Below are 23936 nucleotides of genomic sequence, written 5' to 3'. Positions count from 1 at the left end.
AACATTCCTCAATATAATCAAAGCAATTTATGAAAAACATACGGCCAGCATCCTAATGAATGGGAAAAAGTTGGAAGCATTTCCACTGTGATATGGTACCAGACAGGGATTCCCACTCTCACCACTGCTATTCAATATAGTTCTCGAAGTTTTAGCCAGAGCCATCAGGCAAGAAAAAGAAATTAAAGGGATACAAGGGAAGGAAGAGGTCAAACTATCCCTCTTTGTAGATGACATGACTCTTTATTTAGGGGATCCTAAGAACTCTACTAAGAGACTATTGGAACTCATAGAAGAGTTTGGCAAAGTAGCAGGATATAAAATCAATGCACAAAAATCAACAGCCTTTGTATACACAGGCAATGCCACGGCTGAGGAAGAACTTCTAAGATAAATCCCATTCACAATAGCTACAAAACCAATCAAATACCTTGGAATAAACTTAACCAAGGATGTTAAAGATCTCTACAATGAGAATTATAAAACCTTAAAGAAAGAAATAGAAGAGGATACCAAAAAATGGAAAAATATTCCATGCTCATGGATTGGAAGAATCAACAGCACTGGTTTTTAAGTCGTGAGAGCATCTAGATATTCACTCAGTCTATGGAGATGCATATGAAAACCAGTTTGGTGTTTTGAAACATTCTCTCTTCTAATTTTTACTGTCTTCTTTCTGGTGGCCATGTGGTTATCTATTGTTTCTACTTATCCATTTTCTTACATCACATCTAGCTGTTTTCTATTCAGTTTAAGGCAAAACTCCTTAAATTGTACTAATTTGAAGTGCATGTAATGAATAGATCAGGACTAAATTGTATGGACTTTGTGATTTAGAGTTTGCTTATAAGCTTTTAAAGTGCTTATTTGTTAGGTCTTACCTGTGTTTGAGAAAGTTAAGGCAGTTGAATTAAGTACTTTTTAGAAATCTTAGATCTTAATATAATGAATTCTTAGAAAGATAACAATAATGGTAGGGAAGATCAAAATAGGGCCCTGCCCTCATAAGAAAGGGCATTCTGTGCCCTAGAAGTGACCTCTGGGACAGGGCTAGCCACCCCCCTACCCTTTATGCTCAGGATAAATGTCTTAAGCAGAATCTGATGGAGAGGGCCGAAGTAAACCTTAATACAGCTGCGACTTGTAGAACACCAGGGACCATGCCCAGGTGTTTGGACCATGAACAAATTGTGCTTGTTTACTCAGGTACTATTTAACGGTGTACATGTGCTGGCCAGCCCCCACAGACTATGGATTGCTATCTGTTACTCCTGTAACAGATAAGTAACTGTCTCTCCCGATTAGACTTCTGGGTGAGTTTTTGGAGTTGATGAACATTATGTATGAACTTTCTTGAATTTTAGGCTCTCATTGTGTAGGAATGATGTAAGGCAAATTAGATGTAAGGAGCTATTTTTCCTTTGAAGTTGTATTGAATTGTTTTTGTGGGGAGCAACCCAGACTAGACTAAGTTACTGGAATTAAGACTTATTCTATGCATCTGCTCTCCCACAATATGGCGCTGGGAGAGGAGAAAACAGCTTCTACACAGCTGCCTCCAGTTCAGCCAATAAACTGTAGGACTTGCTCCTGATTGGAGGAGAGCAGCGTACTCGGCGTGTGGGCAGCCGAGTTAGGATTGGCGGAGGAGGACTATAAAGGAGGAGAGAGACGGCATGCACCAGGAACATCTAAGAGGAACATCTAAGGGGAACACCTGTGCAGCCCCCGAGAGAGCCGGCCGGCGGTGTGCCGCTCCCCTGCGGAAGTGGGGAATGTGGCAGGGGGAACCGCCCTTCCACGGAGGTGGAAGGGATGGTAGCCAACCCGGGAAGAACCAGCAGCAAACCTGGGAAGGGCCGAGCAGACAAAAGAACAGCGTAGGGTCCTGTGTCGTTCCTCCACGAAGAGGGGGAGCGACATAATGGTGCCGTGACTCGGATATGAAGCCTAGGCAGGGTTTAGTGTTGCTCCTCCACGAAGAGGGGGAGCGACAGTTTTGAATCTATCAGGGAAGATGCATGATAGTTTTGCATAGTTAATAGCTTTCCAGAAACTTCAAGTCTCTTTAGAAGGAAAATGGTATAAATTTCTGGGTTCAACTGCAATTTTGGTCTTTGGATGGTCAAATGGCTAAGTCACAACACCCAGCTCTGTAATTGGAAACTTAACTTTTTTTTAGGTTTATTTTTATTTATTTGAAAGGCAGAGTAGAAAGAGGGGCAGAGAGAGGGAGAGAGAAACTCCCAGCTGGTTCATTCCCCAAATGGCTGAAACAGCCCGAGCTGGGGTCGTCAGAATGTAGGAGCCAGGAGCTACTTCCAGATCTCCCATGTGGTTACAGGGTCATAAGCACTTGGGCCGTCCTCCACTGCTTTCCTAGGTGAATTAGCAAGGAGCTGGATGGGAAACAGAGCAGCCAGGACTTAAGCTGGTGTCCATATGGGATGCCCGTGCTGCAGGCTGGTGCTGCAGGCAGCAGCTTTACCAGCTATGCCACAGCGCTGGCCCCTGGAATTGGAAACTTCTAACTATTCAGTCAACAAGGCATAGGCTGCCCCAATTCACCTGGTACCTCTTCTTAATCTGCGTATATGAAAAAGTCCTATGTTATGATGCACAAGGACTTCCGGTCTACTAGTGAAGGCTAAATGAGACATTTTAGGCAAGTTATCCTAAAGCAGAGCCTTAGACAAGGACTTGGATGCAGGTAGATTTTTGGGAGGTGGGCCCTGGAAGTGGTCTTGATAGAGTGGGGAAAAAGGAACTGGGGAGGTAGGAACGTCAGTAGGTAGCTAAGTAATATTGATTGGTTTTTGCTGTGGGCAGGTAGGCTTTAATTCTACTGTGGAATCTGAAGAATAGTTCAGAGAATGTACCTCAGAATTTTCTCTCCAAAACACGGGATGCCAGGGCATTTACCTACTAAAGTATGTCTCATTAGCTGAAAGTTCTCCCTCAACCCCCGGCTGATCTGAACTCAAAGGTGGGGCAAATGAATGTAATGCAGAGATGGGAAAAATCTGACAAGGTTCATGCAAAGTGCTTTGTGCACCATCAAGTCCTCAGAGATGTTATCAATAGTGAAAAATTCAAAGCCTGTTTAAGTTATAATAAAAGTTAATCAAATGACAGATTCTAGTCACAGTATTTGTGGTATTAGAGTTGTAGCAGTCATTTGTTTATAAAAAGCCAGAAATAGGGCAGAGTATTCATATCTCATTGATACTTTTCCTCTGCCCTACTCATCACTTCTTCCAAAACTGCTATCTGGCAGTTCAAACACACAATTACACAGGTGCACACACACTTACACTGTACACATAGGAACACCATTAATCTATTCATCCCCTTACTACTCCCAGATATTTTTACTTTAATGAGGGCGAGAAACCAAGGTGGAGGCAGAGAAAGGCAAAGAATACTCAGTTCTTCCTTCCATACTGCCTGTAGTTTGGGAGGCAGGATTTGATGGTTGAGTGGTTGACCCAGCATACTTCTTACAGAACTGAACTCGAGAGAATGGCCAGATTCTTAGACTGCTATGAGTCTAACTCACAAACATGTTCAGGACACAATTAAACTATATTTGCAAAGTAAATGGCCTAGGCCCATCAAACTTGTATGATAGTGTAATCAAGGAATATCAGGTAAGCACTCACATAGTTCTCTGATTTTAAAGAAATTTTAATTATAAGAGGGCTTCATCAGGCAAGCCACATAAAGGAGAGGGACCCTTATGGGGTGAATTCTAGGTGTACACCCAGCTCTATAGAGAATGATATCACACAACTGTGAAGGCTCACCATAACCCCTGCTTTGGTTACACCAAGAAACTAAGCCACTCAGCCTAGTCACTTGCTAGATTAGTGTAAGCATTGACTTAGAGCTCCTGAAAGCTCAGGGTAAGCATGAAATGTTTAGCTTCAGGTGATCATTCCCTAAGGTGAAACTCCTGATTCATTGGCAGAAATAACAAATTTCCTGCTGTTTCTAACCTAGAGATGTTAAAGTTTGTAAGTATTCTAATAAAGAACCCCACAATATGAATGTCTTGGTAGAATGAAATGTTATTTTTCACCCATATCAATCATTTACATCTGAGTTTCATTTGTTCCTCATCTATGCAGACATCAAAAGACCCAGGCTTTTGTCATCATGGGATTCACCTTTAGTCAGCTCCTCAGAGTCCTCTAACTTCAGTTAATGGAGGAAAAGAAACGAGTCTCTCAGGTGGGCCAAGAAATAACGCATGCCACTTATGTTGCCTTGGTGAGAATGTGGTTGTATGGCCACACCTATCTGGAAGACGGGTTGGGAATTGGCATCCCTGGCATCCCGTGTTTTGGAACCTACTTTCTTATAAAGCAGAAATCTCAGATAGGAAGGAAGTTGTGCAGCCTTTTTCAATCATAGAATAGAAATGTGAGGCCAGTGGGACCAAGGAACAACTGAGGACTTCATTTTTTTCTATAAATTGGTCATATACATAGGATTCTTAAAAGAGATGGTTCTGCTTTGGTAATATAAATGGAGTAGAAGGTGACGATAACTATTTTGTTGCACAGCTGTGGCATTATTGGCCTTCTGACAATTAGCTGATAGCTGGAACAATCACTGCTGAGGCACTCGAATTTTCTAGGAAGTACCCAGCAATTTGATGCCAGAGTGGAGAGAAAGCAAGGAAGGTGCTTCTGTATTTCAATCATTTAGGAACTTTTTCAGTTATTCATACTGGTCCTAGGGTGAATCAGCATCGAGTCTGTTTCTCAGAGAAAGGAAATAAGAAGTAGAATCACTGTCCCTGTCCATCCCTTAACCCCACTGAAGATCACTGCTGTGGCTCTGGGTTGTTCTGTGTTTGCCCCTCTTTCTGCCTTCAGCATACTCATTACTTCCACTTTGGAGAGCAGTTTTCTATTTGGTACTCGCTAAAGTTCAGTGTATTCATTGCTGGGGCTACCATTACTACAGATTGGGTGCCTTAAACATCAGGCATTTATTTCTCAGTTTCTGGAGGTGGGAAGTTCATGATCAAGGTAGTGGCATGACTTATTTCTGATGGCAGTCACTTCCTAGCTGTGGATAACTGCCTTCTAGTCATGTCCTCACTTGGCCTTTATTGTGTGTGCCTGGGTTCTCTTCTAAGGACAGTCATATTGACTTAGTTTCCCTGCCTCATGACTCTTTAACATATTTGCCATCTTTAAATGCTGTCATATTGGGGATAAGGACTTCAGAATATGAAGTTTGGAGGCAGGGCACAGAACAATTGATAACCTTGAGCTGTGAATTGGTCTCAGGTGACACGGGATACCTTTGGCTTCTTTACAGTTTTAAATTTTTTTGAGGGGGCTGGCATTGGGTGCAATGATTAAGATATCACTTATAATTCCCATATCCCATATAGGAGTGGTTGTTTTCCAGTCCCAGTTCCACTTCCGATTAAAGTTTTCTGCTAATGTGCACCTTGGGAGGCAGCAGTGATGTGTTAAGTGATAGCATTCATATGGGACACTTGGATTGAGTTCCAGACTCTTGGCTTTGGCCTGGCCCAGCACTGGCTATTGTGGGTATTTGGGGATATGAACCAGTAGAAAAGAGACCTCTTTTTCTACTTTTCAAATAAAATTAAAATTTTTATATTTGTTTTACTTTTTTTCTCGATTCTTTCAAATTACAAAAATTACCAGGAACAATTGTAATCAAGATTCAGTTAGAAAAGCAGACTGGTAAATTGAAATTCATTATCAATACATATAAAATTTAGACAAATTTAGTTTTAGAATATCAAGCTATGCCTTATTTTCTCCAATGTAACCTTTAAGGTTCAGAACTAAGTAATTCATATAAGGAGGCAAGTTTTCCAATGATCTTCCTGTTCCACTCTTAAAGCAACTCCTTTCTTCTCCGTATCTTCCCCACAATGTACTTGCTCCTCATTTTGAGGCTGCCAGATCCCTTCCCTAATAATCCCATCAAAACCTGTGTCTCTTTCTATCTAATTCTTCTAGATTGCTGCTCTGGGGAAAGGCATTAACTAATGCAATCACTAACTCAGTAAATGTATGAGTAGAAGATAGTTCTTTTAGGCTAGAGACTCTGATATTTGTAATAATTATCTTTTGAAAATTTAAGTCCTTTAGTTAGCTGGGATGGATTCTTTAGGAAGCTGTACACTGGTAGGAACTTCACTACTCATAAACCCTGCAGTAGCTGTGGCCAGTGAGTTAGGGAAGCTTTCAGAGCACACTCTCTAGTCAGTCCCTGTGCCTTGAGTGTTAGTCAGTCTTGCATTTTCCCTCCAAAGAGCTGACCCGTGTAGGTATGTGCTTAGGAATAGACCATCCATTTCAAATGAGTACATTTCATTATGATCTACAGGGCAAGGATTTTCACAAATGTATTTTAAAATCTTCTTTGCTTTCTCTTTTTAACTCTTTCCTGATCTAACTATACATTATGAGGCCTGAAAAATAGGAAATATTTCTTGTCTATTTTATTAATAAATATTGATATCTAGTACATGTTTACACATTTGAAAAACTGATTTTTTTGCATATATATCACATATATATGTGATATATATGCAAATTAATCACTACCTTCAGCATCACTGTTTTGAAATGTACAAATATAGCAATTAATGACTTTGGTTTTGGAAACAGATTTGGATTATATAAACTTATCTGGTACCTTTTCCCAACTCAAAGTGGCTCTACTATTAGGGTTAAATTCATGCAATTTAAGTTAGCATTCCTTTTGAATAACATTATTGTTTATCATTGCATCAGCTTTTACAATATGCCTGGTGCTGTGGAAGACATTAAAAAGGCACAGTTCTTGCCTAGGGGCTTACACTCAGAAAGGCAAACAAACAAAATGTATTTAAGAAGAGGTAGATTGATAGTAAAGATGCAATCTCTCAGGTGTCTAGATTTGTACTTTGGGTCTATTTGATTTTTTAACCAGCTGTGGGCTAAATAAATATTGAAAGTTTTCTTCAAGACAAGAACATAAATGATGAGAGTTCAAAGAAAATGTGGGTTTAAAACAGAGGGCTGAGTATCCAGATGACCTAATTTGGGGAATTCTGTAGTCTTGAATTGCTCTTTCCCTCCTTGTGTCTTTCCAACAATTGATGCTACCTGTGGCTTCCTCACTGGAAACCAAGTCACTGGAAATCAATTAAAAACTGGATAACCAAACTTTATGGCTGAAGCATTGGGCTAACTCTGTGCCAAATAATAATGCTTAAAAATGGACTAGTATTTCCTAAAGGCTGAGATATTTGTTTGCACATAATTTAGTAACACCTTTATCTCAAGGATGCATGACCCTCAAGTTTAATTATTGAAAATTCAGCCTACAAGATGAAATGAATAAAATGTATTTCAGATTTTATACTCTTAAAAATCTTGTCTCATGCAGCTATGGAGCAAAAACAAGTGTTTCTATTTTGTATGTTTGTGGAAAATATTTGTTACATATGCATTCAGAAAACATCTCTGCCATAGAAATCTAAATATATATGCTTGTCATCATGTGAGATCAAGCACCTGCTTCTGGGAGTAAGCCTGTGGCAAACTTTTGAGTTTTACATGTGAAGTCCATGTGGAACACAATCTACAAGCTTAGGAAAGCTGTAGAGATGTCAAGATTGCAGAGGGACTGAACTTTCCTGTGCAGGGGTCAGTGATGTTCCCTTCCATCAGTCACCATAGTCTTCAGGTGCATAGAGAGGTCCCTTACCAGGATCTGGATCTGTGTAAAAGATGCAAACACTCAGAGTCATGCATATGTAGTCCTTGTTTTCCAAAGTTTAATTGTCCTTTCTCATCACACGCAGAAGAGTGGTATGCCTTTCCAGATGGTCCACACAAATGCTTTGTTGTACTTCACTCACTCTTTGCATGTCAAGCATCTCTGGGACTACATACATCAACAATTAGCATCTTATATTCATTTGACAGGAATGAGTTTGTAATATTTTATACAGCTTTCTTTGCTAACATTTGCATGTTGGGATGTTCTTCTATTATAAGAATCAAGGTTGTGATTGTGGAATTTTCCTTCTGTTGCCTCCCTCCCCTAAGGATTTTCTCTCCATGAAGCACCATTTGATCTATGCTCTAGGAGAAATGTCCTTTTTGACATGACATTTCTGGATTGTGGTAAGACCATGTGACTGTGTTTGCCAGTGCATATGGTAGACATTTACTATGGTACATCTCTCCAGGGGCTGTGTTCTGTGGTACGCTCTCATTTTTCAGATTTTAAATCATTGATTCATAGATTTGGCACCACTATGCCTTCAGGCCATTGCAAAAGCTTCCTGTTAGACTTTAATTATTCTTAGCTCTGTGCTAAGAATTTAATGCCGTGAAGCTTGTGTGTGAGGAGCAATCCTAGTGCATAAAAATCCCATTTAAGGGCGAGTGCTACGGTAAGTGGGTAAAGCCGCAGTCTGCAGTGCCAGCATCCCACATGGGTGCCAGTTTGAGATTCGGCTATTCCACTTCCGATCCAGCTCTCTGCTTATGGCCTGGGAAGGCAGTGGAAGGTGGCCCAAGTGCTTGGGCCCCTGCACCTGCATGGGAGACCAGGAAGAAGCTCTTGGCTTCTGGCTTTGGATTGGCATAGCTCTGGCCATTGCAGCCATTTACAGTGAACCAGTGGGTGGAAGTCTCCTCCCCTTCTCTGCCCCTCTCTGCCCCTCCTCTCCCCTCAAATAAATCTTAAAAAGCCCATTTAACTGGTACACCAGAAATGCTATGTACCAAATGGATCACCTGGTAGTGGTAGTGGTTACTTTGAGAGTTTTCCATTTGGTTTGATGCTTTCAGGGCAAATCCTGCTTTCTGTTGTGCTTAGAACACAGTTGAAACCCCTCACCCGCAACTCCCCAAGCCTGTAGAGCCCGAAATCTCTCCCAACTTCATGCAGCCTCACCAGGCACTGATTTATTTTTTTGTGGTGGTGGGGTGAATTCTGGCAAGCTTTTCAGCTCTTTTCCTCCTACAGGATTTTGCACTTGCTGTCTCCTGCCTGAATGGTTTTCACTTCTTGGCTTCATCTCATTCTTTGAGCTTTTTTCGCTTGAACACCTACTCGTCAGAGGCCTTCTGGGTCCACCCCACCGGGGTCAGCTCCCCTCTGACTTTCTGGCACAGCACCCTGTTTTTTCCCTTAAAGATCTAATCAGAGCCTGGATGTATTTTGGTTGTCTGTTCCTTGTTTGTTTGCTGTCTTTTCCTCTATGATTTATGATAAACTCAGTGTACTCAAGGCCAAGACCTGCCTTATTTAATTTATATCCTTGATACTTAGCACAGTGCCTGGCACATGGAAGATATGTGAAACATTTGTTGAATGAATATTTCTAAGGAGTGTTGGTGAGAAGTGTGTGTAATGTTAAAAGAAGCATATTGTAACTGGAAATAGAGACAGGAAGGCTTGCATTTGCATTGCAGGGTGTCAGATCCACTTGGGGGAGAATCCCAGGAAAGGACTGGTGCAGGGAGTCTAGGTTAATGTAGAGATCAGAAGCCTTGGCTTCATAAGCCTGGCAGTTTTCCAGAGACCAGTCAAGTATGTAGTGATTGGCGCCTAGGAAATCAGCACAACGTACTCATTCACATAGAAAAAATAAGAGAACCACAGCTCCAGGGTAAAACAGGGCACAGATCTCCAAAGCAGTTACATGATGTGGCTGAGGTCACATCCCATTCGATAAGTGCAACATGCTTCTACTTTGCCATGTAAACCAACATGTGAACTTTTAATCAAATTAATTCACCAACCTCATAGTCTACAATTTAATTTTACAAATAGGGACAGTTAGAGGGCCTCAGAAACTTATTTCCAGCTCTAAATAGATAGGATGAAGCCACATGGCTTAAAACGTGATAGGAGTCCTGTGACCACACACTGCTCAAACTGGGGAAGGGAAGCTCGCCTTTCAGAAAGGAAGGCTGTTGCCCTGGTCAGAACCCAGCTCATAGAGTCACACAGGCGAAGTAGCTAAGCTCACAGTCTCTAAGAAAATAGTGATGACAGTTTTTCATGAGCACTTGTTACATGCCAGGCACTGCATTTGAGGGCTTCAGGAACCAGTTCACTTAAAACTCAGTCCACCTAGGAGGTACATATGAGTTTTCTCCATTTTTACAGCAGAAAAACATGAAGAGGTTAATTATTGTGCTCAGATTCACACAGCAAGCACAGGAGAAGGGCTTTAAATCCTTAACCACTTACATTTAGAACTTGAATTCCATTATCTTGTGTCAATTTGCAAAGAAACCTAATTCTAGGTAACAGGTCTTGGCCTCTGTCAAACAGTGAAAATTTATACATTAACATTTGTGATTTCACTGATTTCCAGAAAAAATACATCCTCTGAACTTATAGAACATTTAATATTGTTCAGGTATTATTGCTATTGATTTTTTTTCTTGATGTTATGTTGCAACTACCTTTAAGGTCCTTGTATTGTATTCTCATCTCAAATCCTTAGCAGTTCCTGCAGTTCTGCTGGAGGCAGAGGGTGTGTGTGTGTGTGTGTGTGTGTGTGTGTTTGTAAGGTATATTTTCCATTTATTTGTAAGGCAGAGTTAAAGGGAGAGTAGAAGAGACAGATCTTCTGTCTTCTGGTTCATTCCTCACATGGCTACAACGGATGGGGCTGGGTCAGACAGAAGCCAGGAGCTTCTTCTGGATCTCCCACATGGGTGCAGGGGTCAAGCACTTGGGCCATCCTCCACTGCTTCCTCAGGTGCATTAGCAGGGAGCTGGATAGGAAGAGGAACAGCTGAGTATAGCAGATAAAGCCATTGCCTGCAAAGCTGGTATCCCAAATAGGTGCCAATTCATGTCTCATTTGCTCCATTTCTGATCAGACTCCCTGCTAATGTTATGGGAAAAGCAGCAGAAGATGGCCCAAGTGCTTGGATTCCTGCTATCTACATGTGAGGCCTGCAAGAAGCTCCTGGCTTTGGCCTGGCCCAGCCTGGCCATGTGGTTATCAGGGGAGTAAACTAACAGATGGAAGAGAGTCTCTCTCTCTCTCTCTCTCTCTCTCTCTCTCTCTCCCTCCCTCTCTCTCTCTTTCAAATAAATAGCCTTTTTTAAAATATTTATCTCACAAACTAAAAAGGATAGAGGGAAGACGGAAAGTATTATTAGAATTGTATCTGAACTACATTGAATCTGTTCTGTTTGTGTTAATATATTATGAGAATTAAGAATTGTGTTATAGTATTTATCTTGCATTTACTGTGACCCTGAGAACCTAATATATTAATAAATAAGAAATGAAGAATCACTTAAACTTTCAGACAACATTAATGGTAAATTGCAACTTTAAACAATGTCAATACAACAAAGATGTCCTGACACTGGGGTAAAAGAAAACAAAAACCAGAGAGATACAGATTCCATTTTGGTGTTTGAGGGAAATTTCAAAACAGGATATTCAAGGTTTTATAAAATTCATCATTCTCATTACTTCCATTTCCAGGTAAAATGCAAACTAGATGCAAGCAGGTTTCTAAACACCATTTTGCGTGTCTGATAGGCCAGGATTATTGAAGCAAGGCAGATCTCTCATTTTAATATGCATTTTACACATTTAGGATTTTATGCACTTGACTGTGTTGAATGCCGTGACTTTGGGAGAACCATTATGGCTCATAGGATAGCTTTTTATTAGGCAGTGTATCAATTTGGAGCCCTGCATGTCATGGCCTTAACGCAGGGAGCAGGTATGCATGTGAGAAGCAGTGTGGAGAAAAACGTAAGGTGCACATGCAGGAGCAACTCTCAAATGTCATCGTCTCAGTCCTGGGGGGAAAGAAGGAAATGTTATGCTTCCTGGTTTGTGCCAGGCACTTCCGCTTGTACACCCCGCACTGCTCCTTCGCTGCTGGGCTGTGGCGTGTGGAGGACCGTTTGCCCGTTAAACATCACATGTAGCTAAATTACATTATAGACTATTGGCCCAACAGGGAGGAAACACTTAATTTTATTAATAGAGTGGATTTTAAATCTCTACAGGAGGCCACAGAACACCCCAAAGGGCTAATCTATGCGAGGAAGCCATGGGAAATCAGAAGAGCCCAAGTGCATTTCCCCTCTTAGAATCTGCTACTAAGGAAAGCTACCACTAGGCAGACGGGCTTTGAGCAGTCTCTGTTTGAACACGGGGATTGTTCCACACCTGATGTACAAATACCTAAGCCCCTGAGGTTTACCATAGGCGTGCTAATGCATGGCATAAGCCCACTGAAACAAACAGAGCTGGGATAATAATTTTGTAACCTCATGTTGACATAACCCACCAGCCTGCTGAAGAGCCCCTTCACATAGAGGAAACAGAAACTATAATGATTTTCAGATACAGTTGACAAGAGACCATTTAGTAAACTTTTATTTTTTTTTAACTAACAGTATGCAGGGATGTTGTATTCTAGGCTGCTACTAATAATCTCATCAGAATGCAAAAGCAGCGACTGTGTTATAAAACCAATGATCTGTTATATTCTGCAAGAATTTACAAAAGCCTAATGTCATTTACTACACCACGAGAACCATACTCAGATAAAAAAAAATAAAACACGACAGAATTCAAAAACTGATTACGGCTGACGAAAAAATAAACTGTGTGCAAATGCAGGCTTTAAAGGTATAACATACCATGGTTCGAGACGTGGAGCCCATTGATGACCTCAGGAGGGGAGGCGTTGGCACCTGTGTCATTAGAGCCCCGTTGGAATTGGGGTGTGCGTTCAGGCCCAGGACTCTGGTGCATGGTTAGTGCTGAGTGTGTTGCAGCTCGTGCTGTGGCGAGCTTGCTAGCTCAAAACACTTTTTCCCGCATTTTGCTTTCTCAGCAGCATTTTTGCCAGAACTTTCTGTGTGGCTGGGACTTGTTCTACTGGGACCCTGTGACACATGGGAGCAAAGCCCAGGTTTCTGAGACCAATAGGCGTGGGATTAATTCTGGCTGTTGTGGCATCTACACATCTCTCCCTCTCCATCTCCTTTTCTCTCATCTATCACTCTGTTTACATTGTTCTATTAGAGAAATAGGAACTTTGATGTTCTTGGACTTTATCATCTTTGGAAGGAATTTATTCATCTTTTTAAAGTCCTTTGGAAGCATGTTTACCTCCAGGATGGAAGAGGCAGAATGGGAGAAGCAGAGGCCTAATGTATAACAGCATATTTATGGTGATGCTTACCAGCTTACGGCAGACTCCTTGAAGCAAATGTGTTCCCCTGAATGTCCTTGAACATACACTTGGTCTCGCAAACTTGCAGGGAGTCATTCTGAAGTGTTGACTTAGGTGCCTGTAAGACATCTGGTGGTAATGAAGATGGAGCTTTTAATGTTTTGGGATTTTATGAATGAGTTATAGTACAGTCACTGATGGATCATTAAAGTGCATCTCCACAGGAGGAGGCCGCCCATATTTCTTGACTGCTGGGGAGTTGCACATACTGATAGTTGTCCAGAAAGAAACTGAAGTCTGAGAATCCAAATCCCCTTGAGGCTCAGTGAGTTTGAGAACCAAGTGGAAGTAACTTTATACTTCAGGAGAGCCTTTCTATCCTGGTGATTTTTATTAAATATTACTTATTTAAGAGGCAGAGTTAGAGAAGGAGAGACAGAGGTCTTTCACCTGCTGGTTCACCCCCCCAGTGGCCACAATGGCTGGAGCTGGGTGGTAGATTTCCCACATGGGTGCAGGGCCCAAGCATTTGGGTCATCTTCCTTTGCTTTCCCAGGCCATCAACAGGGAGCTGGATCGGAATTGGAACAGGCAGGACACGAACCACTACCCATATGGGATACCCGCACTTCAGACAGAGGTGTAAGCTACTATGCCAGCCCTATATGTGGTGATTTATAAAAAAGGAAGCTCTGTTTAGTAGGGTGTCTGAACCCCACAGGGCAATAGTGACTGCATGAATGGACCCCTTGCCTTTGCTAGTGCTGTTATTCATCTTGAATAATTTCAGGAAGTCACAGTTTGTTTGGAATCGTGCAATCATCCTAAGAACAGGCTGTTCTTCCTGGTGCCCCTTAATTTTCCAGTTATTTTCAGTAATCCATACTTATTTTAGATCTCTTCACCACCTTGTAAGTATGCCTATAAGTGTACTTATTTGTTGGTTTATCCTGCTAGATTATCAGCTCTTCAATAAATATTTTCTATTCAAAGTGCATAGTTGAGGTCCTGACATATAATGTGTATATAATAATGTTTAGCAAATGAATAATTACAAAAAAATTTACGTAAAATCAAGCTTCTAGGAAAAGGTTAGAAAACATCTACAACTGGGCCAGCACCGTGGCTCACTTGGTTAATCCTCCTTCTGCAGCGCCGGCAACCCATATGGGCGCCGGGTTCAAGTCCCGGCTGCCCCTCTTCCAGTCCAGCTCTCTGCTGTGGCCCGGGAGGGCAGTGGAGATGGCCCAAGTGCTTGGGCCCTGCACCTGCACAGGAGACCAGGAGGAAGCACCTGGCTCCTGGCTTTGGATCAGCACAGCGCTGGCTGTAGTGGACATTTGAGGGTGAACCAATGGAAAAAGGAAGACCTTTCTCTTTCTCTCTCTCACTGTCTATAACTCTACCTGTCAAAAAAAAAATCTATAACTGAACAAACCCAGATTTTTGTTGATTCCCTAAGAAGCATGTTTACAGGTCTCCTGTCCTCCACAGGGAAGAAACAACTTAAAAACATCCTTTACTCATTCCAAAGTTGGATGGTATTAGAGCTGTGGGATAAGTCCTCCCTCTTCCCCCCTTTTATTTACCTAATTGACAATCAACAAATTAGACATAAGAAGCAAAAGCTGATCATTAAGAATATATACAAGGCTGACACTGTGGCCTAGCCAGTAAAACCGCCGCCTGCAGTGCCAACACCCTATATGGGTGCTGGTTCGAGTCCTGGCTGCTCTACTTTCAATCCAACTCTCTGCTATCGCCTGGGAAAGCAGTAGAAGATGGTCCAAGGCCTTGGGGCCCTGCACCCCCATGGGAGACCTGAAAGAAGCTGCTGGCTTCGGATAGGTGCACCTCTGGCTGTTGCAGCCAATTGGGGAGTGAACCAGCGGATGGAAGACCCCCACCCCCTGCCCTCTCTGGCTCTCCTTCTCTCTCTGTAACTCTTTCAAATAAACAAATTTTTGAAAAAAAGAATATTCACGCCGGCGCCGCGGCTCACTAGGCTAATTCTCTGCCTTGCGGCGCCGGCACATCGGGTTCTAGTCCCGGTTGGGGCACCGGATTCTGTCCTGGTTGCCCCTCTTCCAGGCCAGCTCTCTGCTGTGGCCAGGGAGTGCAGTGGAGGATGGCCCAAGTGCTTGGGCCCCTGAATCCACATGGGAGACCAGGATAAGTACCTGGCTCCTGCCTTCGGGTCAGCGCGGTGTGCTGGCCGCAGCGCGCCAGCCGCAGTGGCCATTGGAGTATGAACCAAGGGCACAGGAAGACCTTTCTGTCTGTCTGTCTCTCTCTCACTGTCCACTCTGCCTGTCAAAAAAAAAAAAAAAAGATTCACATAGAATTAAAATTGTTGGTCTTTTTGAGATCTCACAGGGAGTTTGAAAAGAGGGATCTAAATAGGTGCTGGCATTGTGGCACAGTAGGTTAAGCTGCCGACGTCAGCTTTCCATATGAACAATGGTTTGAGTTCCCATCACTCCACTTCTGATCCAGCTCCCAGCTAATGGGCCTGGGAAAGCAGGAGAAGATGGTCCCAGTATTTGGAACCCTGCTGTCCTCTGGGAGACCTGGATTGAGTTACAGGTTCCTGGCTTTGGCCTGGCTGGGAGATGGTGGATAGAGATCTTTCTTGTCATGCTGCCTTTCAAATAAGGAAAATAATTTCTTAAAAGCATGATCTAAATTGTTTTAATATTCAAGAAATCTGTCTTGAGTCCCTGCTCTGTGCCTAACTCCACATTCAGTGCTGAGGACTCAGGGATGGATGAGACTGAGCTGTTCCTCACTCTTGGGTATAGATGGAGATGGACTTCAAATGAAGTACTTAAGTGTCATGCTACTGTAATTGTGAGTGCTGGAGTTGAAAGATTCAGGTGCTTTGATAACATTCAAGAGGTGGCTCTGACCTGGAGAGCAGACATCACTGAAGTGACTAAGCAGAAACTAGAAGGACGATGGGGGTGCAGAAGACAAGGGCCATTAGGAAAAGTGTACTCAGAAGGTGATACAGAGAAAACAACAGCTGTGTATATGTGAATCAGATGTATTTGAATAAGGCAAGGGTAGGTCAAGGCAAGGAGCTTCCCAATCCACAGAACTAGTGAGGGCAAGTGTGCCCTGTGACAGGGAGAGAAAGTTGAGTGGCCTCATTGTCCTCAAGGGTTCGAAGACTGTGCTAAGGTTGTGTTAATTGATGAGGCCACATAGAACATGTATCTCAGGCAAGTGCAGGTCCAAGAGAAGTTTGCTAGCTCCTCTTTCCAATCAGAGAGCTGTCCTACTCTTAAATCTACCTCTTCATTTTTTTTTTTAAAGAATTGTGATAAATTTGACACTTTATCCTAAAAGGAACTGGAATTTATGGGGAAATTTTAAGACGGAAAATGACATTGAAATTAGAGTTTTTGGAAGATTTCTTTAGCGATCTTTACCTGAGAACATGTTGGATGAGGGAAAGGTTCAGAGTAGAGACTGCCGAGGTGAAGAATGGCCCACATTGGTACGGATGATGAGGGAAATGGGAAGAAGGAAAATGATAAACTAGAAGTAAAGAACAATCAACAAATATGGGGTGTCAAGGAATAGATGTGGGGCCAATTATTTAAGTGGAAGCACTTGAAGATGAATAGTTTGGGGAGAGGACATGGTATGTTCACTTTTGGGAATTGGTTTCTGAGGTGCCTGTGAAACATCCAAGTAGAAACACCAAAAGAGGAACTGGACTAAAGTTAAAATATTTGGAGTAGAAGTTGGCACAACTTTAGGGATTATGAGCTTATAGGGTAAACAGACTACTGATAGACAATATAATACAGAGCTTCTGAGACAGGATAAAAACAGGATTCACTGAATCATGTCCCTCCCGACCTGACCTATATCCATCTCCAGCTCCAAACCAATTGGGGAAAGGAGTTCCCAGACCTAATGCTCAGTGACCCCCTACTGCTGCTTTAGGGACTTCCCAACCTGTGCCATGCCCAAAACAGCCTGGTAGCATGGATATCTGGTCTTCCTGGGGAGATGGCAGTAAGCAACGCTGGGATTTTAGGTGTGCTGCATGTGAAAGAAGCAATTATGTGAACAGAGTGCAAACCGAAGTGCTGGGTGCTGAGGAGGGATGAGCCAGAGACCGAGGGCGCATGACCATACCTCCCCAATGTAATACACATCCCCGCTCGGCTCTTGTCGGAAAGCCAGTCAGTGACATCGCTTTCTGCCATGCTGGATCCCATGCGTTTGAACAAAAGCCCTCAGTAAAGCTTGTCTGGGGCAGGCGTTGGCCTCTTGTCAACTTCTGTTTGCAAGTTTGCCAAGAAATCCAGGGTCAGTTTCATTTCCTCTTTGGAATATAATCCAGAGTTCTAGAAAATGGATTAGTTCAGATATTCTGTGAGAAGTGATAAAAAGAGTTCTCTTTGGGCATGATTATAGTTGTATTGATCATTGTTACATGTTTTATCCTTTTACTATCAGTGGTTCCATTTTAATGATATTTAATGTGTTTTAGATTGTATTATAGCAAATGGAAGCCTTTAATTTATATCAAAGCTATGAATGGAAGGCATTGAATTGGTGAGTAAGGTGGTTCCACTCTTGAGATGCTTCTGGTGACCAGCAATAGTCAGCAGGACCAAGGTCAAAATAATGAGGGTGGACTGCATCAGGAGGACAAGCAGTTTTTCAAGGGCTCAATTTTTAAATTTTATGTTCAAAAGCTTATCTCCTGGGGTTCAATTTTAAAAGTACAAGGAATGAGAAGGTTCATGAAGTGTATGATTTAAGATATATAGGGTAGGGGCTGGCATTGTGGCATAGTGGGAAAAGCCGCTGCCTACGGTGCTGGAATCCCTTATGGGCACTGGTTCAAGTCCCAGCTGCTCCACTTCTGATCCAGCTCTGCTGTGGCCTAGGAAACCGGTGAAAGATGACCCAAGTCCTTTGGCCCCTGCACCCATGTGGGAGACCTAGAAGAGGCTTCTGGTATTGGATTGGTTCTGCTCCGGCTGTTGCAGCCATTTGGTGATTGAACCAGAGGATGTAAGACCGCTCTTTCTCTCGCTCTCTTGCTCTCTCTAACTTTCTTTCAAATCTTTTTTTTTTTTTTTGAAGATACAGGGTAATATAATAGGGAGAACAGAGTAAAAGGAAACAAATATTTTTTCAAGTTTTGGTGACTTTGAAAGAAATGTAAGAAGATAGGGCAGGTAAGAGAATAATGATATTAATAGTTATGCTAGGAAAGAAAAGGAGGATAAGATACACTCATACAATGTTTTAAGTTATCTTCTCGTTTTTAACCTAGGATTTTTATTCTGTTGCTTAGGAGGTATTTAATGCTTTACCCTTGGGTTTTTACATGTACATGGTTGACCCCATGTGATTGGGGGTGTTAGACTCACAAGGATGAAAACAGGGCCATAGTATCGTTCATGCTCTATTCCCCAAAGGAAGGCAGGTTTGGCTGTCTTCCACTGGAAAACACATTCCTCACACAATGAGTTCATTTTAGCTGTCAGCTATGGGGTATCCAAGCATCTTTGTTTGTAGGCAACATTGCTAGCAGGATGCCCACCCACCTCCACTGGGGATAAGAATCCCCAGTGAGGGGGAAAAGGCTGCCTCCAAGTGAGTGAAGCAGCTGTTGTTTTACACAGAAATGTCAAAAGCACAAGCAAATCTCTCATCACCAATTGGTGGTGTCATGGCCAGTGAAATACTTTGTGATTTTTTCTGTGGCTTGGTTTTATAAAGTTTAAAATTTAGATATAAACTATATCTGCAAAGTAAGCCCTTGATTACAATTTATTTTATCACTAATGGTAAAATTTTAATCTGAGATGGGGACGTTTAGATTAAATTATCCACACATTTTTGAAATTTAAAAAATACATATTAAGTGTCTTTTCTTGGTTAAATGCATATAATATTAATATAATATTTTAAATGAATACAAATACAAGAAATGTGGGTGGTATTTGGCCCACATCCCATATTAGGGTGCCTGGGCTCAAGTCCCATCTCCATTCCTGATTCCAGCCTCCAGTTAATGTGCACCCTGGAAGGCAACAAGTGTTGGCTCAAGTGGTTGGGTCTCTGCTACCCACGTGGGAGACCTGGATTGAGTTCTCACTCCTTGTGGGCATTTGGGAAGTGAAACATCAGGTGGGAGATCTGTGATTGTCTGTCTTTTCCTGTCAAATGCATAAAATTTAAAAACATACTGTCATATTTCTAGTACATAAGATATTGCTATCTCCCCAAATCTAAACATTTAAGACAGTTTTCTCCATGCATTAACACTAAGCTATCTGCCATAGTGTCCTTATACTGACCTTCCATCTGTTTATATGTTTATTCCCACACACCTCTCTGTACTCTATCCATTCACCTATGAATCCATTCATCATCTAACAGCTATTGATTAAAGACCTCTGTAGCTGATGTAGAGGATAAACAGTATAGGGGATTGAGAATAACGTAAGTACTTTTCCATGGCTCCTATGAGCTTCAAGTTATTTTGGCTATTTATTTATAGGGTGAAGAAGAGTGAGCCACCTTATTGTAGTTACTTTTAAAAATAAAGAAACAAAATATGACTTCACTCCCAATCCAGCGGAGTGAAGACACAGATACCAAATTTTACATAGATGTTATAACCATTTTAAAACAAGCACTGGTTATATATCTGGTAAACAGTGATAAAATGTATGAGATTAAGAGTCTATAAAGACTAGGTTAGCTGTTATTTAGATTATGAGAAAATAGATGGCACATAAAGCAATGAAATATAACATAAGATATAATTATTTTCCATACCATACACATCTCAGGTATTTTCCTTTATCTGCCTGGTTATGTTACATAAGTAAAAAGGTAACTTGGCAGTTAGCATGTGTCATAGTAAGTTATTAAATTTATCAAATACTGTTCTTCAAATTGTACCTGAAGTTGGCATTAGAAATAAAAAAAAAACTATTTGACAGAGAAAGAGAGAGAGAGAGAGAGAGAGAGAGAGAGATCCTATCTTTCTCGTTTATTTCCCAAATGACTGCAACAGCCTGGGATGGGCTGAGCTGAGGCTGGGAGCTGGAACTCAGCCCCCAAATGGGTGGTAAAGACCCACACACTTGAGTCGTCATCACTGATACCCAAGGTCTGCGTTAGCAGGAGGCTGAAGTCAGGAACCAGGGCTAGGAATCAAACCCAGGGACTGTGATGTGGAACAGGGGCATCTTAACCACTAGGATAAATGCCCAGCACCCTGGAACTGGAATATTTTGGATTGGGAGTTTGCTGGTGGTCATGTCCCTCAGCTTCCCATTTTGCAGTTAGGGAAAGAAAGGCCAAGGAAGTAGAAATCCTGCTGGGAGAGGATGTCTCCACCCAGGTTCCTAAGTTCAGGTCACAGCTCTTTGATTCTCTCTCCTAGAACTTTTCTTGTGCCATGTTTCACTGCCAATAGCTAATAATAGGAAATACGTGAGCCTAGACAGGGGCAGAAGAGTCTTGTTTTTATATTCACCCTAATATATTCTTCAGCTCCTTTTGTCTACTCCCTCAACCTCTTTTTCCTTGTTCTTTTCTAAAGAAATTCTCTAACATATCAATTTATAGTGCAATAGCTTCTTTAGCTCCCAATTAATTGTATCCATCAACAGTTTTTTAACCCAGTGTTCTGACAGAATTGGAAGGTTACTCTGGTTTAAGGCAGCAGCAAAGTTAGGCAGACAGGAAGGGGACTCTGAGGGTTTGTCTTGTTCTACTAACTACCTGTATAAATAGCTGATTATTTCCCTTGGTCTGTAGCAGATTTTGAACTCCCAGCAAGTGTGCCACAAATACTGAAAGAACATTCAGGTTTGCCAAAAATCTGGGAAAATGCTTTTAATGTTGTACATTATCAGGAGCATTGATGTCTTCGTCATGAAATCCACTAGACACTGCATGTATACACACCAAAAGTTTGGACCCATTCATTTCTTATATTTGTTTTTTTTCCCCACCCTGATATGTCTATCCCATCATGATCCTGGCACCCACAAGTGGGCATGTCCTACTTTTGGTCTGTTCTACTCATAAAATGGTATCAACTCAAATGGATAATCAAAAGATATCCTAAGTTTGTCCCATTATACAATGCCTGCATGTTTTTCTTCCCTTTAGGAATAAAAAGGAAAGGTTTTTAATGACTCTCCTAAGTTTATTTCCCCTGTATTCTTAATTATATTAAATACCCATATATTCCCTCCCTGAGTATTCATTTAGCAAGAAGGTTTTGTAATAGTCACATTTAATTTATCAGGGTGTAATAATTTGTGTTTCCCAATCATCTTGCTGACTTTGGTTCATTATACTATTGTTTCACATGAGTAAGTTAGCAAAGTTTGGATTGATTGACTCTAATTAACTAAAACTGGTTCCAGGCTGTGCATCTATTGTCATGGTAGCTAGCCGCAAAGCCCTAAACTGCTCAGCAATGGTGATATAAGGTAATATTGATTAGAAAACTTTAGATAATTGTAACCTTGGTCTTTTCACTGTTTGGAAAACAAACTAAAAAGGTGAGGGAAGGGAGAAATATTACGGTGAATTTTAAGCAAACTTGGGAGTATGAACTGGAGTGTTTGGGTTAATTTATTTTTTGTTTTTCTGTCCAGAGATAATCGCAGATATTGAACTATAAAAAAATTTAAAAGATTAGCAGTAGGAAGAACACTAAAGACTTCATCGTTCTTGAAACTATGGAGAAGGAAATGTTCTTCCTCACAAACTATCCAAGATTCACCAAAACATCTACAGGGAGACTTCCATTTAGATGGAGCACATCTTTGTATATATCACTTATAGAACACATGAGTGTTTTGCATTTAATCTTTAGTCTGTTGCTGATCTGTTTATAGTCAATGATGATCTTTGCTTGAGAACAAATGGTTTTCAGACAGTATGAACAACTGGAATCATTTGTGGCCTGTGAGCAAGCATGAATAAATACTACCCTTCAAGGTCTAGGTGGAGTTCTGGACACAGATCAAGTTTACAAAATGGTTAAGCAGAATACCGCAAGTGAGATTCATCAGTAAATTAGAAGCTGCAGCATCTTGCACACCTATTACTCTTATCTTTAGAGGTTTTATTTATTTGAAAGGCAGAGTTACAGAGAGGTAGAGACAGAGAGAGGGCTTCAACCCTCGGGTTTACTCCCCAGATGGCTGCAAAGACTGAGGTTAGGCCAAGCTAAAGCCAGGAGCCAGGAACTTCTTCCTGGTCCAACAGATGGGTGCAGGGGCGCAAGCACTTGGTTTATCTTCTGCTGCTTTCCCAGGTGCACTAGCAGGAAGTTAGATTGGAAGTGGTGCAGCCAGGACTTGAAAGGGTGCCCATATGGGATGCTGGGGCTTTAATTTGCTGTGCCACCACACTGGCCCCTATTGCTCTTATCTTAGGGTACCACTGTGGCCACCTTTTGTTTGACTGCTGCCGCACAATTTGGCATTTGCATCTTCTTTAAGAGCCTTGGGGTTTCTGTTTTCCAGGACACTCTGACCTACTGAGCTGCCTACCTCTTCAACCTTGTTTCTTATGAACTTCAACAAAACGGCCTTTATGTCCCAGCAGATGGATAGTGAATGTTTAACTTGGGTACTACAAAGGCTTGCTTGAGAAATTTCTTTGAGAAACAGAAAACTTCAGTTCATCCAGCTGTTTCCTTCATGTGCACTGAGCTGGTCTTTCAGGAGACTGGGGCCAGGCACCTTCTGTCAGTGGCCTCTGCATTTGCTGCTGTAGAGAGTCTTTGAATGCTCTGGGGCTGTTGCAGCGATGTGAGTCATGACCAGCCTCCAAATATCAGTGAAAGAAGCTTGTGTGCTACAGGGCTCTCAAGAGAAATGGAACAAAAAGGGTATGTATGTGTGTATTTGGAAAGATTGTTTGAAGGAACTCTCCCATAATTTTGGAAGCTGGCAAGGCCAAGGTCTCCAAGGTGGGCTGGCTGGCTGGAGACCAGGGAAGTGTGGAAGCTGCAGCTCAAGTCTGACCTGGTCTGCTGGGGAATTCCCTCTTGCTCTGGAAAGATCAGGCCTTCAGCTGATTGGATGAAGTCAATCCTACACTATGGAGGGCAATTTACTTTATTCAAAGTCCATCAATTAAAGATAAACTCATCCCCACACACTTACACAGAAACAGCCAGCTAATGTTTGATCAAATAGCTGAGCACCACGGTCCAGCCAAATCGACCCCTAATGTTAGCCATATGGAGTCTGAGACCGAGGAGCCAGAGGTGAGGAAGGAGGGACAGAGCAGGCAGAACCTCATGTGTGGAAAGACAAAGGAAGGCATATAGCTCCCAATCCTCAAAGGTTTGAAAGTTTCTCAAATGAGCATCAAATAAACACTGATACTCACCGCTCATTTTTTTTTGTATTTTATGTATTTTCTTTAAATTTTTAAAATTTTGTTTAAGGAATACAACTTCATGCAGTTAGTATATGCAGACTTAGAACATGATTCTCCCCCTCCCCACCTCGCTCTCATCCACACTCCCCCCTTTCTTCCTCTTCCCTCTTCCTTTCCCATTCTTATTTTTTACGGATCAATTTTCAGTTAATTTTTATACTCATAAGATTAGCTGTACACCAGGTATATACTTAGTGAAATAAGCCAGTCAGAAAAGGACAAATACCATGTGGTCTCTCTGAT

The 23936-nt window shown here is 41.8% G+C and overlaps 1 long non-coding RNA gene across 1 annotated transcript; it reads left to right on the top strand.

The window, feature by feature from the left end:
• The first annotated feature begins 1215 nt into the window (after positions 1-1215).
• On the top strand, positions 1216-23410 carry LOC149123753 (uncharacterized). Its single transcript, XR_016214058.1, has 3 exons — positions 1216-1313; positions 4131-4233; positions 22769-23410. It is a non-coding gene; the product is annotated as an uncharacterized LOC149123753 (long non-coding RNA).
• Positions 23411-23936: the final 526 nt, after the last annotated feature.

This window comes from Oryctolagus cuniculus, chromosome 10 (assembly GCF_051225735.1).
Source record: "Oryctolagus cuniculus isolate XC-2025 breed Fujian yellow rabbit chromosome 10, ASM5122573v1, whole genome shotgun sequence".
NCBI lineage: Eukaryota > Metazoa > Chordata > Mammalia > Lagomorpha > Leporidae > Oryctolagus > Oryctolagus cuniculus.
The sequence above is the reverse complement of the archived record's forward strand: the minus strand, read 5'-3'. Positions and strand labels throughout refer to the sequence as shown.